The sequence below is a fragment of the Balaenoptera physalus genome (genome assembly GCF_965194825.1).
Source record: "Balaenoptera physalus genome assembly, chromosome: 10".
NCBI lineage: Eukaryota > Metazoa > Chordata > Mammalia > Artiodactyla > Balaenopteridae > Balaenoptera > Balaenoptera physalus.
In genome coordinates this window covers 16997526-17014085 of record NC_138889.1, presented here as the reverse complement: position 1 = coordinate 17014085, position 16560 = coordinate 16997526, and the positions used below count along the sequence as shown (strand labels likewise).

The 16560-nt window shown below is 47.5% G+C and overlaps 1 long non-coding RNA gene across 9 annotated transcripts in view; it reads right to left on the bottom strand.

Annotated features, from left to right (window-relative positions):
• LOC309637113 overlaps nt 1-16560 on the bottom strand; it is a 332604-nt gene that overhangs the window by 15442 nt on the left and 300602 nt on the right. For 8 of the 9 annotated variants that reach the window (XR_014250407.1, XR_014250409.1, XR_014250410.1 and 5 more), the window contains 2 exons: nt 14227-14394; nt 5439-5997 (listed from right to left, as the gene is read on the bottom strand). This is a non-coding gene — a long non-coding RNA (uncharacterized lncRNA). The remainder of the gene's footprint in view (nt 1-5438; nt 5998-14226; nt 14395-16560) is intronic. The other variant, XR_014250408.1, reaches the window with a different exon arrangement.

Here is a 16560-nt window from a genome sequence, read left to right as displayed (position 1 = left end):
GCTGCCTGACACTCAGTACAAATGAAATGAATATGTATTGAACGAATGGATAAATGAATATGTATTGAATGAATGGATGTATTGAATGAATGGATGAATGTATTGAATAAATGAATGAATGGATAAATGAACCAAAGACCTAATACATTAGTAAGCAAATACTGGTAGATGAATGTTAAGGATGAATGTTAAGATGTTAAGGATGAATGTCAAGGATGAATGTTAAGATGAATGTGCATCCCTCCATTGCACGATGCTCAAAAAAAATGGCTACTATCTCTGAAGGCCTACTGTGTTCCAGGCAGCGGTGTTAGTTAATGCATACACCATCTCTACACAATCTCTAAGCCTCACAAAACTCCTGCCTTTAGGTGTTATCATTCCCATCTTGTGGCTCAGGAAATAAAAAAGTAGCTTGCTCACATCCACCCGAGGAACAGGAAGCAGAGCTAAATTTCCACCCAGGGATATTCTTTCCACACCTCACAGATTCTCAGAATGGCCCCTTCCAGGCTGAGGACCCGATGCTCAGCTCCCCCACTCTGCTCCCCCCCAAGTTTGTATTATAGGTAAAAGGGAACAGCTACCAAGTGAAATGGAAGGTTGGAAACCATGAACCCCAAGTTCCTGAACATTTAGTTCTGCTCTCCCACTAGTCATCTTCATCATCACCAACACTTAGCCAGCGCTACTGTATACACCAGCTACTGTCCTAGACAACAGGGCTATGGAGGAGAAGTGGATTCATTCCCTGTCCTGGAGGAAATCATCCAGCATCTGATGAGGAGGGCGAGTGAGTGAGGAGTAATTGAGTAACGGGTTTCCTGAGAGCATGTGTGAAGAAGGCTCAGAGAGGTGAATGTGTTGAGACTGGAGTGTGGGACCCTCAAGGGAAAGAGGTGGTGGAGGAGAATGGAAAGATGGTGGACAAGCACCTGAATTAAGGCAACAACAACAGGGACTAAGAGAAGGGACAGAAGTAAAAGCTGCTTCAGTGATGGTCCAGACAGGATGGTGATGCTGGGTTAGGAGAATGAATGGACGGCCCACCCCCCTGGAGCTACTGAGAATCTTGGTATTTCAGTCAGAGCGGCCACCAGCTCCTGCTCCTGTCCCAGGGCAGTTGTTAAGACATTTTATTGTCCCCCAGGGCCAATGTCTCAGGAACAGAGATGGGACTCAATCTCTGCCCAACTCCCTCTGCAAGCACAGCTCCTGTTACCAAATGCATTTGTGCCTGGTGCACAGTGAGGCCAAACAAACCGAAACGTCAGAGTTTGGAGCCAAGAAAGGTTTACTGCAGGGCCAAGCCAGGAGAATGGGTGGCTCACACCCCAAAAACCCCCGAACTCCCCTAAGGGTTTCAGCAAAGCATTTTTAAAGGCCAGGTGAGGGAGGAGGGTCGTGGAGTATGTGATCAGCTCTTACACAATTCTCCGATTGGTTGATGTTGAGATAACAGGGGTTTACATTATCAATCCATAGATATGAGTAGGTCTGTGTGCTCATGATCATCAAGTAGTTAATTTCTTCCATTTGGTGGTGGTTTCAGCATCTGTGAAACAACTCAGAAAGTGTGCAGGGGCTTCCCTGGTGGCGCAGTGGTTGAGAATCTGCCTGCCAATGCAGGGGACACGGGTTCGAGCCCTGGTCTGGGAGGATCCCACATACCGCGGAGCAACTGGGCCGTTGAGCCACAACTACTGAGCCTGCGCGTCTGGAGCCTGTGCTCCGCAACAAGAGAGGCCGAGATAGTGAGAGGCCCGCGCACCGCGATGAAGAGTGGACCCCACTTGCCACAACTAGAGAAAGCCCTCGCACAGAAACGAAGACCCAACACAGCCATAAATAAAATAAATAAATAAAATTAAAAAAAAAAAAAGAAAAAAGAAAGTGTGCATCAGTTACTATTATCTGGGTACTTCAGAGAGGAGCTACAGCAGAAGATGTAGGGGGAGGGTCTGTCCCGGGAAGGCCCCATAGGGTCCTGCTTGGTTACACTCCTGCTCTCCTTACCTGTCAAAATTCACAAATCTGATCAACCCACTTGCCCTCAAGCCAAATAACTCCCGTCTTTGGCTAAATAGAGAAGAGGAGATCAAGGATTTGAAGAGACACTTATTTATCTCTTTACCAGACAGTCTAATGAATAATTTCATGTTTGCAAAAGCTCATTTTGAAATTTGAAGACAAGAGATATATTGCCAAGGCGGCTCTAATACTGCGACATTAATTTTGCACTGAAAGATTTACTCAAAAATTAGATTTTACAATTTTAATGCCTCCATTCTTTTCTTTAAATAAGCTGTGAAATACAGTTAATTAGACTTAAACCCTGGAAGCTTAGACATTTGAGCTTTGGTGTAAGCTACAAAAGAATGCAAGCTTTTTCACTTGCAAATTAAATCTAAATTCATTACATGCCTAAACCTATACTACTTGCAGAAATCCTGCTGGGCTGAGGAGGGGTCTTCTTGAGGCTCCAGATGTCTCCCTACAGCACCCTGGCTGCAGAGAAGGGTTGTGAAAATGAAAGGAGGGACAAGACGGGAGGTGGAAAAGACGGAGAGCGTCTGACAAACTTGTCTTGGGCGATGTTAGTGTATTCTTTGGAACGCCAGCCTTGAGAATTGCTCCTTGGGGAAAAGAAGGTTCCGTGCTCAAAAAAATCAGGGAGATGCCGCCTATCATGCTCCCTTCTTGGAAAGTCACAAGGTTCAAGGAAGTAAAACAAACGAAAAGCTGTTTAATTTTATTTCATCCAGAATTTCCAAATATATTCGACAGTGAAGCCCTTTTTGTCAAAACACCTAACATTAGGGTCTATCCACTGCTCCTCAGAACAGTTTGCTTTGGGCTCTGGCAGCCCCACTAGGACTGCTTTCTCCTCCTTAGACATGGCCTTGGAGACCCAGCCCAAACTGTCTGTCCTCTTCCACATTGATCTCTTCACTGGGAGCTGTGAAACAATCACATATAGAGCCAGCTGAGAAATACAAAATTGAATTCACAACAGGCTGAGGATTTTAGGGACCCAAGGTAGATACAGTACTGGTATCCCGCTAAGTGGTCATGTCTGCAACACACTGCTTAACACTTGAATCAGAGAAACAAACAATTCAAAGGTGTAAGAACATGTAGGGACCTTTTAGCCCGACAGCCCACCTAATGCTAGAATCCCTTCCACAAAAGCTATGCCGGTCCATTCCAAGCAAAGCACTTCTCAGGACAGGGAACTCACCACTTCCTGGAAGTCCGTCTTGTCTCAGGACAGATCTGACTTCATATGTAGCTATAAGGCCACTTCCCTGTGAGACCCCTCACTGGCCTGGAGGTGAACTTGTCTAGGACCCTGCCAGGTGGGCTCCAAATTAGCTGGACTGGGGGCTCCACTCCTGCTAACCTCCTAGTACTTCCCCATCCCTAACGTCCATTTCTGACTCAAAGAGACCTTCTTTCCAGCTACTAGCTTGTGCCTGGTTCCACGGCCAAGCCCCTCTCCTTCGGCCACTGCCTCCTCGCACTCCTGGGGACCATGGACACCTCTGAGAATCTAATGAAACCAGCAGGTCCTCTTCCCAGAATTGTCCAGTATTGAAAGCTTCACAAATGCCTTCAAGACTGTCCATCAGCCCCGTCTGTGACTTCCTAGTAGAGGCATCTTGATCTGATTGTGGGTGTTGGCAAAATCCAACCAACCCCAATAGACTGTAGGGAATTTTCCAAACATCCACCGTGTGCCTTTGTTTTGTGCCCTTTACTATTCAGGACACCACCCTTGCTATCCACTGCCTATTACTCTATTCCGGACATAATTCATCTTTGGAGGGTAATGATAAAAATGATAACAATAATAATTCCACCTTGCTTTTGCAGTTTACAGAGTGGTGGCATGACTTTATTTAACTTGACCTTCGCCAAGGTCTGAGTCATAAGAGTTATGTTTTGCTTTTAACAAAGGGAAAAACAAGTTCAGAAAGTTGAGTGACGTACCCAGCAACAGAGCCACAAGACAGGTTTCCTGAGTCCTAGTTCTTATAAGTTATCATGTTGCCTCCAAATTATAAACCCTAAATCCTATGTTTTCTTATAGCACCCATAGCCCTTGGTGTCACAGAGGAGAGGGGAGGCTATTTATTCTTTGCATAACAAGTACAAAGACCAACTGATTATTTTGTATACAACAGGGTTCAGAACAATGCTTTGGATTTTAAAATATCAGGTTCAATACCACTATTGAACTTGTAGCTCTGTAACTTTGTGCAAGGCACTTCAGACCCTTGGAATTAACAGCAGAACTGAAGCCACAGAGCTACTGGGAGGACTAAATGAGATAACACACATACAGGGCGTGGCACATGGCACACACTCAACCGATGTCAGAATGAAAAGGAATGTGGGCTGGGGAAGCCAAAAAGTTCTTCCTGGGAGAGGTAAGATTTAAATTGGGCTCAGGAAGTGGGTTGTAGGTATAGGAAGACAGAATGAGACCTGTGAAGAGGTGTCTAGGGAGGAAATTGCAAAGTGCATTGGGGTGGAGGAGGGAGGGGCATTATAAATAAGCTTCAGTCTTGGGCAGTAAACATTCTGGGTGGAGGGAGCAGAGAGTGGAAAATACGGTCCGTTGGGGCTTTGGAGTTTGGACTTCTTTTTGAGGCCAAGGAGAGTCACTGAAGGTTTTGAACTAGAGAGTGATAAAGGACGATGCTTAGTCAGTTGACTGATGGCTAGAAGCAGATGGAAGCAGGAGAGACTAGAGAACAGACAACTGGGGGGGTTATTGCAGTGGCCTGGGTGATAGAGATGTAAGCCCATTTTTTACATCTTGTTTGACTCTAGCAACTTGCCCTGCCTTGTTCCCAATTTCCAGGTCCCCCTCCCATCCTTACCCTGAGTTCCCAGGTAGAATGACTGGGCCTTTGCAGTGGGCCCCATTCCAGGATTCCCATTCTAGTGGCCTGATTCATAGCACAGTTCTAGCCTTTGTCTGGGATCGTTTTTTGCTTTCCGGGGGTTTTTTTAATTGAAGTATAGTTGATTTACAACGTTGTGTTAGTTTCAGGTGTACAGCACAGTGATTCGGATAGATGATAGATAGATAGATAGATAGATAGATAGATAGATAGATAGATAGATAGATAGATAGATAGATAGATAGAGATAGATAATCGATAGATAGATGACAGATAGATAGAGATAGAGATAGAGATACATTCTTTCTCAGATTTTTTCCTGTAGGTTATTACAAATTATTTAGTGTAGTTCCCTGTGCTATACAGTAGGTCTCTGTTGGTTATCTATTTTATATACTGTAGTGTGTATATGTTAATCCCAAACTCCAGACACAGAAAACAAACTTATGGGATAGTTCTTCACTGTTGCCTTCCTGGGAACTGGACCCTTATCCTTGGGACCCACCCACCTCTGCTATAACTCACCGTGTTGAAAATAGCAGTATGACAGTGGCTTTCCTGTGGTCTCAAATCACTCACAGGGGTGTTCAACCCATCGCCTGCAAGAGACAAGATGCTGTGCTGAGTGCTGTGGAGGGTGCAGAATTGGGTCCAACAAGTTCACAGCTTTCAGTAAGCTTGCCATCTAGGACAGAGGGTAAGCCATATATAAAAAAGACTATGCCATAATGTCAAGTATGACTCAAAGAGCTTTTTAGAACAGCTCTGGATAAACAGCTATGGCTGTTCTAAAAACAAATGACCCAGAAAGCCATCATAGGTCTCCATTTATTTGGCCAATGTGATCATTCCCATCAGAGCTTTATGCCACCCATGTGTGAGGAAACAACTGCCATGGGAAGTGGGCAACATCCCTTCCTGACCTGCTCTGTGCCTCCTGTTTCCATCTCTCTTCATGCTCCGGATCCCTGCTTTGGCTCTTCCTGGCTCTGAGGTTGTGGCTGATACTCTATCCAGCCATCGAAGCCTGTCTCCCCGCTTAGGTCTGCAAACACACCCACAGTGAGATTGGGGTGGGGGGAACCTTTCAAGGAAAACAAAAGAAAAATACCAAGGCCTATAAAAAGAAACATGTTTTCAGAGTGCCTTTTTCCCATTGCAAATTGAACATGTAGCAAAATATTGACTTGGCGGGCACAGCCCAGTGAGGCCCCCCAGGCCCTGGTCTCTTCTTGTCATTTCACCTTTTTTTTTTTCTCTCTAAATGCTTTAGAAATGCTTGGATCTCTCTCCAAGCAGGTTACAGCTGGCCCTGCTCCCAGGTCCTGTAGGATCTTCAGTGACTTCCTAAACCTACTTTGTCTCTGATTTAGGGCCCCTAGTTGTTCCCATTGAGCCAGAGCTGCTGCTCTGACACCTTAGTTCTTCTCAACATGGCCCGCTGAGAACTATCCCAGACAAAGGCTAGCTGCCCCGCCCCAGCCTGGGCCTCCCTACACTAAGCAGAGTGGAAGCAGATCTTTCTTTGCTTCTATTCAAGAATCTTCTGACTTGGTCTGGAATAGCCTTCTTGCCCACCCACCCTCTTGGCTGTGTGGGCTCGGTTTGCTGGTCACTAAGGGCCAGTTAAAACCAATTTTGTTCCCAGAACAACTTCTGCAGCCTTGTTTGTCCACACCGTGCTCTCATCAGCTTCCAGGCAGCCTTCAGAGCTGACACCATCTTCCCCCAACTGCCACCATCCAAGGACCAGAAACAAACACCATGTCCCTTTCTGCCTATAAAGGTCACTCCTTTACCCCCACTCTCCTGTCTCTTTGGGCAGAAGAGGCAGCCTGTCTCCAGCAACTAGTTGACAATTGCAATAGCACCCTAGGCATCCTTCCTGCCTCAAGCCTTCCCCTTCCTTGTCTGTATTCCACGGCCCAGTAGAGAAAAGAGCTTTCTACGGTGCACATGTCTGCCGTTCCCTGGCTTCAGACTCACAGTGATTTGCATTGTCTTCACATAAAACCCGCGTCCTTGGCACAGCTGACAGTGTCCTGCACAGTGCATCTATCACCTGCCTACCCTGGCACTCCCCATAGCACACCTTCCCTCTAGCCATTTGGGTTGGAGGTTACCTAATATGCCTGGTTCTTCGCCCATCCCTTTGCCTCCTGCCCAGCCCACCTGGTACACCTTGGAAATGCCTATTCAACCTCCAGCTCAAGCATTACCTCCTCCAGGAACCTTCCTTGACCTCCCTTGACAGAGGCAGCATCGCTATTCTCTGAGGATCCCACGTGCTGCATTTGGACCTGTATCGCAAGATGATGCCATTTCTATAATTTTATATGTTCGGTCTCTCCTAGACATAAATTGTGGTCAAGAGCTCAGACTCAGAGTCTAACAGAGCAGAGATCAAATTCCAGCTCCATCATTTACTAGCGAGGTGCCCTCATGCATGAACAGACCTCAATCTCAGTTTCCTCCTGTATAAAATGGTAGTAATGATAATGAGACCTACCTTATAAGAGGCTGTTGTGAGGATTAAATGAGTTAATGATCTAAATCACATTGCCTGGTATACAGTAAGCAACCATTCGATGCTGATTTATTCTGTTTTAGACTCTGAGACCCTAAGTTCTTACCACATAGGAACAGTAACTACATTTATTTAGCATTTGCTAGTTTTACCTGTATCGATGCCTTTAACCCTCATAACTGCATGAAGGTGGTATTTTTGTTATCCCCATTTTGCAGATGAAGAAAAGAAGCAAAGAGGCTAACTTACGTGCCTAAGTGAACACACCCAGGCAGCAATAGATTCGAAGCCAAGAAGTCTGGCTCCAGAGCCCTCCACCCTAAGGACTACACCCAGTGGCTCTTTAGATAGTCACTAAACATTTATTTTTAAAACTGAACCAATCAGTCTGTTCAGCTTTGTATCCTTAGTGCCAATCATGGAACCAACACATCTGAGTTCTCATAAGTGGCTGTTGACTGATGAGGAGCAGAGATTACAAGGCAGGGAGTGAAGCCTTTCCCTGTGATCAGTTCTCCCTCCGCTCCACGCATGCTGATGAGTCCTGACTCAGGAGCCCCAGTGACCGTGGACTTACTCTCCACCGTAAACAAGTACAGTAAACAGAGCAGACTTCCCATTCACCGGCTCAGACAGCCACAGCCCCTGGGCCACCCCATACAACCCCCTGACACCTGCAGTTGTCTGCAGAGAGAGAAGGGAAAGAACCAGCCCGGGACAGGGAGAGAGAGAGAGAGAGAGAGAGCATTTGACGCATTAGCTGCATATTCCATTCTGACATTTGAACCTGACGGAATCCAAGTAGGGCTGGAGTAATGAATTAATCCCAGGGAAGAAGACAGGTCTGCAGCTCCTTAGCTATTAATGGCCCACTGTGAAGGGGAGCCCTGCTGAGCCAATATGTGACATGGAGATTGTTCCCCACTACCTGGCTCCCGTTGGAACCTCCCTGGTCCAACCCAGCCAACTTCAGAGAGACCGACACGATAGGTGTTTGATACGTATCTACCAATTAAGGAACTGATTGAAGAGTGAGTCATTCCCCCCGGGGTTCACTGGGACAGGACCAAGCATCCTATGATTCTGTGCTCCAGTTAGCAGTTCCCATACCTCCCAGAGGTCAGCTTGTCCAGGCCCCTGCCTTTGGGAGGTCTGTTCTCCTTTTCTAGGGTCACAGACCAGGGTATCTCCTATCAACGATCACAGAGGAAAAATGGTCATCAGTTTCCCCAGATTTATTTTCATTTATTCATTCATTCATTTTCTTTCTTTCTCTTTCTTTTTTCTCTTTCTCTTTCTATCTCTCACACACACACACACACACACACACACACACACACACACACCCTCCCCAAATCCACCACTCTCCCTTCCAGTCTCCCTGGCTACCCACATTCTTAGTGATGCCAGATCCAGGAGGCCACAGGATGGTGCTGGCACAAATCTGCTTCGAAAGGGAAAGACGAGAGATGGAGCAACAGAGAGGAAGAAGGGCACCCCTGCACCCCCCGGCTCTCTTCTCCAGGCTTGGCTGTCTCTAACCCCAGGCCACAGAATTCATCGCTCACTCTGATTCAGTGGGACAGTTATTTTATATTATTAAAATAAGAGATTATCATCACCACCGATCTCCATCTCCTTTCCAATCTCATTTGAAAAGCAGGCATTGCCTCCTGCTCCCGGACCCCTAATTCTCTCTGCCTCGGCTGTTAAATCATTTAACCTAGCAAAGTGTCGGAATATGCATTTTACATGAGAGACACGAGGCAGGATAAATCTGGGCTGACTGCAGAGACTGAAAAGAAATATCTGAGGTGCAGACAAGGGTCAAAGAAGCCTTGGATGGGATGCAGAGTCCGGAAAGGCGGGGTCTCCTCCCTCTCCTCTCCTGCTTAGTGGATAAGAAAGCCAAAGCCTGGTCCCTCTTTGAAGAAAAGCAACTGAAACCCATAACAGACACCAGTAACAGGGGCCAGGGCACATCATGCAACCCGGCCTTCCCTAGACTTCTATGATGGGGCGTTACCAGACATGACCTTACCAAGCTCTGGGACTCAGATTAGACCCAGTATTCAGCATTCAACTTGATGCACTCAAAGCTGGGCTACAGAGTTCAGGACCAGTGGAGCCGTCTCAGAATGTCTGGGCTGTAAAGACCCCAAGCACAGCTGCCTCTACTTACAGATGAGGAAACCAGAGCCCAGAGAGGGGTAAAGACTTAGCCAAGGGTACAAGATATTAGCCAACACCAGGACTTGCACCCAGAGTTTGAGCCTAGGGATCCTGGCCCTTGGTCCAATGCCTGGTCCAGAGGACTTAAGATTGGTTCTGACTCTGGCCATTTCTATACACTTAACCCTTTGTAATTTATAAATGACAACTGTAGTTACTCAGGAGCCTGGGTGAGAACACTGGGAAGGTTCATTTACTCATGAATTCATTTTATCAAATTATACTGAGGGTCTGCTATGTGTTAGCCCTGGGCTGGGTGCTGGGGATGCAGATGTGGACCAGACACAGCTGTGCTATCAAGGACCTCATGGTTAGATAACTCTAACAGGGTTAAAAGCTAAAAACAATGCCAGGTGTGTGCTCTTGGTTGAGAATATAATTTTTCCATACGTTTTATCGGTCAAATGGAGATTTTGCAAACCACTGTGTGAGTCCCATAAATGCTTAAGTGCCCCTAAGTTCAAAGTTGCTTATTTCTTGCTTGACCTAGAAAGAAGAAGCAATGCTCCTTAGGACATTTGGCATGTAGATAGCAGGCCCAGGGCTCAAACCCAGGAGTCCCACTTCAGCTATGGTGTCAGGCTACTAAAACAGAGGGCGGGGGGAGGGTTGCCACATTTAGCAAATGAAAATACACGAGACCCGATTACATTTGAATTTCAGGTAAACAATGGTTAAAATAATTTTGTAATATGTGTGTCCCAAATACTCCATGAGACATACTTACACTAAAAAAAAAGTATTCATTGTTATCTAAAATTCCACTTTAACTGGGCATCCTGTATTTTATCTGGTAACCCTTTGGGGACGGGAGAGAGCACCACTTGGAAATTGGATACACAGGGACCTGAGTGAGAGATAGTGAGAGATGCTGGGCCTGGGAGCCAGGAGAGATTCCTGGAGCCCAGTGGGTGTCTCCTCAGTTCCCAAGGGAGGCTGTCCCCACTCCCCCAACCCAATGGCAACTTGAGCTGCCTCTGTAGCTGTGCTAATGAGAACGCTCTTCCCCAAACAACAGATTAATTGATTTAAAACTTTCAATGCCAGATGCTTGGTGGAAGCATTTTAATAATCCTCGAGTCAGAATTAATCACGTCTCCTGATCTTTGAGGAGGGCGGTTATTAAATCCTGCAGAGCCAGAGGATGCGGCCAGGCAGGGGAAGAAGCTGCTTTTCCTGGGTCCTCTCTCCTGCTGTGCTCTAACCAGGAGCCCTGGGGGCCCCTGGTGGGGTGGCGTGGGATGGGAGCAGAGGCAGGTCTGGAACGGCACATGCAGGGCAGGAAGTTGACCCACTAAGCCCTGGTTTCTCGCAGCCCAAGGCCAAGGCGGGGTACAGGGGAGTCCTGTTCCAGAGGTTCCCCCACGGCCTGGCCACAGTTAACTGCAGAACTGGACATACTTGCTCAGGCCCAGGACAGGGCCGTCTTTCTCCCTGAATCCCTCTCACTCCCCCTTTTCACATCCAAGGAATTTTAGAAGAATCTAGTTCTCTGACTCTAGGAATGAGGAAAAGGAAAAAATGTCTCCTGTAGTGAAACCAGGGGCTTGCCTTCCCCCCTTGCTGAAAACTAGCTTCCTGCCTCTCGGCAACCTCCCGCCACACCAGCTGCCCCTCCGTGGGCTCTGATGCCCTTTCTCCTTTGCCTCTCAGCTCGCTCCCCCTGTGGGCTCTTAGTCCTTTCCCTCCTCCATCCAGAAGCCACCTGAATTCCGCCTCTATGTCTCCAGACTTCCACCTTCTACCCCGTCTCTCTTGCTTGTCCAGTTGCCTGTTCTCTGCCCCTAATTCCTCTCACTTCAGCCTCCTACACTTACAGTATACCAAGCATATCACCAACACAAGTTCTAATCTTTATAACCCTCCTATTCAGTAGATTATTACTACCCGTTGTTTGCAGAGGGGTAAACTGCGGCTTGTTTTGTTAGGTGGCTTGTCCACAGACACACAGCTGCATTAGGTCAGTCCTGAGCCCCACCCCACCCAGAAGGCTTCTCGGGCCCCCATTTTCCTCTTGGTTTCAGAGTTCCTAACGTAGTCACATCAGAGGGAGCTGATTTTGCACATAATGATACCAAATGTTTTGCCCATTCGAAGCCCCTAAAAGTCCGGGGCCGTGTTTTGTGCTCCTGCGCAGAACGGGGCATCAGCCCACCTGGGAAGACTTGTTAAGTGACAACGGGAAGCCTTTGCCTGGGGGGAAGGTGTGTGGGCACCTGGGCCTCCCACGATCTGAGCCAAACAACTCCATTTCTCTTGAGAGTCATCCTGTGGCTGGTGGCCTCACTCCATCACTCCCCCCTCACCTGAAACCCTCACACACCCCTCAGCAGTGTCATGCAGACACTAAGCACGGAGCAGGCAGGGGCCTGCCAATGGTCTCCACCACATATGAGGTCCGGCCCCAAACAGCACAAGCCCAGACAGCCTAGAGGGTGACACATTCTGCCCCTGTTAATGCTGAGCAGCCTTGGGCTCCCCTGGCCCCCTGATGCCCCACTGCCAGAGCTAAATCAATACTCCCTTTTTTCTCTGCAAGAACATCTCAGTAAGCCTAATTGGTCACTATGGCAACCCCAGCTGCAGCTCCTCGTGGCCTCAATGAAGAGACAGAAGGATGAGAGGGGGTGAGATAGAGGTTAAGCCTACTTATTGTATAATGCTCTGCCTTTGATATCACCTAGATCCACATGCTAAGTACCTGGAAAGAAACAAAATCCCGTGTAAATTAGAATGATACCATCCAATCCCCTGCTTATATCCTCACTAGTAGCAGCCGATAAGGCCACTGTCTGCAGCCGCTGGGCCTGACCTCCTCCGCCTGGCGGCTGATGGGGTTGCGGTGGTGGGTCACATTCATCAGAGAGGATGGGCGGGGCTGTGAATCCCGCAGGGCAAAATGGCTGTGCAGGGGCCTCTGCCTGTAGCATCCCCACCCCAACCCAACCAGGAGGGGATCTGAGGGAAAAGGAGAGACAGGAAGACCACTGCCCAGAGCCTGGTCCTGTGTCTCTTCCTTGGTGGAACCTTGAGGCTGCTATTCCATTTCCTCAGCGGATGGATCATTCCCTGCTTAGCTGGGGTACCCTCAAAACCCCAATCCTGCCTTGCGCTCTGGGGTGAGATCTCCCCATCATACAAACATGCACACACATGCACATACATACACACTTCCTGCCCGCAAATGTGTCTTCCCATCTAGCTACCCTCAGAAAAATAAAGCCTCTGCTCTCTTCATTCTTCAAGACTCCCTCTTCCCCTTCCCCTCAGTGCCGCTGCCCCACATGGGCTGGGCCTTCCTTCTGTGACTCCATGATCTTTCTATTGCCAGGGTGAGGGTTGGCTCTGCAGCTGCCCACATTTGCCAATGACATCAGTTCCTTCAGCTCCGCCCTCTGAATTGTCTTCTCAGAGCCAGACTCCTTCCCCATCCCAGGAGAGATGGGTTTCAGCTTCCCCTCCCGTCACACTGCTATGCTTACGCCCTACCTGCCCCACATGGAACTTCTAACTTATTTTCCACTTGCTGCAGCAGAAGACTCCCAGGGTCATAGTCTACCCCAGCCAGGGCCAGAGCCAGATCAGTCCTATAAAGGATGGGATTCAGTGCAGCCTCTTTCCTTGGCCCAGCTGCCCCAGGTCCATTTGAGCAGAGCTTTTAATCCTACCCTGTGGCCCACAGAGAGACTCCTTTGCTGGGAGTCCCTCCAAGTTTTTCTATGGTCCGTTTTGGTCCTCTCCCCCTGGGAAATCCATGGTTGGACACTGGATTTTTCTTAATGTTAAACAGAAGGTGAGAAAGCCCTGTCTGTTCTGCCCTCTTTCTGTCTGCCCCTTTCATAACTTCTCCTCGTTCAGCACACACAGCTGCGATCAACCATCCATTTCCGAACTCCAGTCAACACCTAAGGCTTTCCCTGCTGCCTGCCAATTCACTCTGTCAACCGTCCATCTTAGAACCATTTAGGGGGCACTTTGCCATGTCCTGGGCACAGTTAGGGACGCGAAGAACCTGAGAAGTTCCAATCTTCTAATCCAAAAAGGATTAGAGGGCATGCATCTGTCCATATCTAGTCTGTAGAAGATAAAGCTTTTCTCTTGATTGTATCTGGGAACAGAGAGGAAGAACAGCTGTGGTGTGGGGGGACGAGACATGACTTTGGAATCACACAGATCTTGTTATGGAAACTTGGGCAAATTCTTCAATGTCTCTAAGTATAGGATTCATGGAGATCATAATGCCTGGCTTGGAAGGTTACTGTGAGGCGTGAATGTGATATAGCCTGGAAAAAGGCTTTGTCAATGATGAGATGCGGTACAAATGTAAGGAACTAACATTACCATGACAGTGATATGGGACCATAGTTCTCTTGGCCTTGGATGGGTAATCTTCCTGTTTCTCCCCTCGTGGAGACTGTTTTGGGAGAGGAGAGATCACAAGTCCCTCTCAGGCTGTGACCCTATGTATTCTTGCCTTCTCCCCCCCAGGTTGGTCCAGGATAGATTATCGTAGGTAGAGAACGTAGAGACAGAATCCCTCCTGTCACCACTTACCCATAGATGAGAGACAACGGCATCCTCTTAGCTTAAGATGTGATAATAGTCTTTTCACCTGTGAGTCCCAATTCCAGCTGCCTGGGAACATGTTCCCACCAGGTAATTTTTGATCAGGAATGTAGGTGCAGGCACATTTCAGATACGTCCCTTGATCCCCAACACCTCCTGTGACACAGATAAAGAAAACACTATGCTTATCCTCCTTATGTCAATGAGGAAACTGAGGCAAGAGAGGTGAAGTGACATTTCCAAGACCATGGAGCTAGCAAGCTGCAGATCTGAGACTTCTAATTCCCAAATGCAAAACCTGCACTCTCTTTCTCTGTGCAGCTGCCTGCCTCCTGAAAGCTGCTCCCTGTGGCCCACTCATCTGCTATTCTGGCAGGGTAAACACTTGAAGAAGGCCCTTTGCTCAGAGGGCATGTTGAGCAGAATATCAGGTCAAAGTTCATCTGCATTTTTGGCGACAGAAGGCTGCCGAGATAATAGGAGCCCCTTTGTCCTCCATGGGGCTGGATGGGAGCGAGTGGATGTCGGAAGGAGATTACAAGCAGTTATGGATATTGCTTATCATGCTACCATCAGCAGACGCCTTTTTCAATTGACTAGTTGCTTGTATTTCCAGAATAGGGAATGCCAGATGTATTTCCTGCACTGAAAGAGAGTACTGAAGGCCCTTGGAAAGAGACCCAGCTGTTAAGTATCAGTGGAGGCTGGGGTAGTTTAACCCCTGGTGGCCAGGTAATCAGAATTCCTGGGAAGCCAAGGACAAACAGCCAAGGCAGCCCACATCTAACAAATGAATGGAGGCTTGAAAGCCCTTTCTAAGTTGCTTGTTTGGAGTTCAAAATTCACTTTGCTGTGTAAACAGTGTTATTAGAACTAACATTTATTGAGTCCTGTATGTGCTACATGGTATCAAAGCATTCTATCTGCTTTCTTTTTTCTATTACATCCTCACCTCATTACAACTTTACAAGGTAAGAGTAGCAGACACTGGCTTGTTCACCGTATCAGTAACCCTTTCCTCTTAGGCACACAGTCCTTCCTCAGCCTTCCTTATATTAGGGGCAGCCATGGGACAATGGAAAGTAGATGGAAATCATATGCACCACCTCCTAATCTGGCCCATGAAAATGCCTCCTGCCCAACCCTTTGTGTGCTCTCCTCCTTCATCTATCTGCTGGATGCATGGATCCAGTGAAAGGCTCCCAAGCTCTAGGGAATTATGTCATCCACTAAATGGAATGATCCTGGGTCCCTGAATGACTGCATGGAGCCAAACCCCACTACTGACCTACGTTGGGCTGTGACACGAGTGAGAAATAAAACTTTACTGTGTTAAGCTACCGAGATTTGGTGGGTTTTCTCACCCACCCAAACTAATTCAGTAAGTATCAGACTATATCAACAGCCTCCATTTTACAAATGAGGAAACAGAGGCTCAGAGAGGTAGCGTGACATGCCCAATGCTACATAGCAAATAATCTGTAGAGCCAAGTTTAAAACCCAGGTATGTCAGACTCCAAAGCCAGTAATTTTCCATGCTACCTGCCACAATAGGTGGCCAGGATCCTAGGCCGGTCACAAAAGTCTATTTAACCAACAAAATACCCAATGCATGTTTCAACTACCCTTAGCCATTGCCCATAGCAGTTTCTGTGGGATGTTGATTGAGTTTCCAAACCTGACTCTGAGAACACGTCCTATCACCATCACCTCACCCCCAATAATTTTGGACCACACTTCCAGGCCTGAGTAAAATAAGATGCTTCTGTAGATGAGGTTTCTCAGTCAGTTGTTCCCTAAAGACTCTGAATCAGAATACAAGAGCATTTGTTTCCATGAGAATGAAGGGCCCACACTCAAACTTCCCCTGTGTATTCCATGTAACCCTTGCTGAGTCAATTTGTTGGTAGATGGGGAGTTTGCTTATGACCTAGGACAAGCAGGTCAGTTCTGGTTCTTAGTATATTCCTATATTGATCCTAGAAGCATGGATCCTAGAACCATTTTTTCTGAGCCTGAAATCCAAATGCCTGGTCTGACCAGCTGAGGTACATTTACAGTGACAAGGGGAAGGAATATTTTAAATTGTAAGTGACCTTGAAACCCTGAGAACTCTGATTGCTGTAGGCAGAGGAAAACTCACGCTTCTTTTCTGAATGGGGCTCAGCCAGAGGAAACAAATCAGCTCTACAGTATATCCTGAGTGTATGATGTGTGCCCACCAATGTATCAGTCCATGGAATGGCAGGCACCATGCCTGCCCTCCAACGGATGATAAGCTGATTAGGGAGACCGAGCTGAAACACAAGGAGACAAACTCTA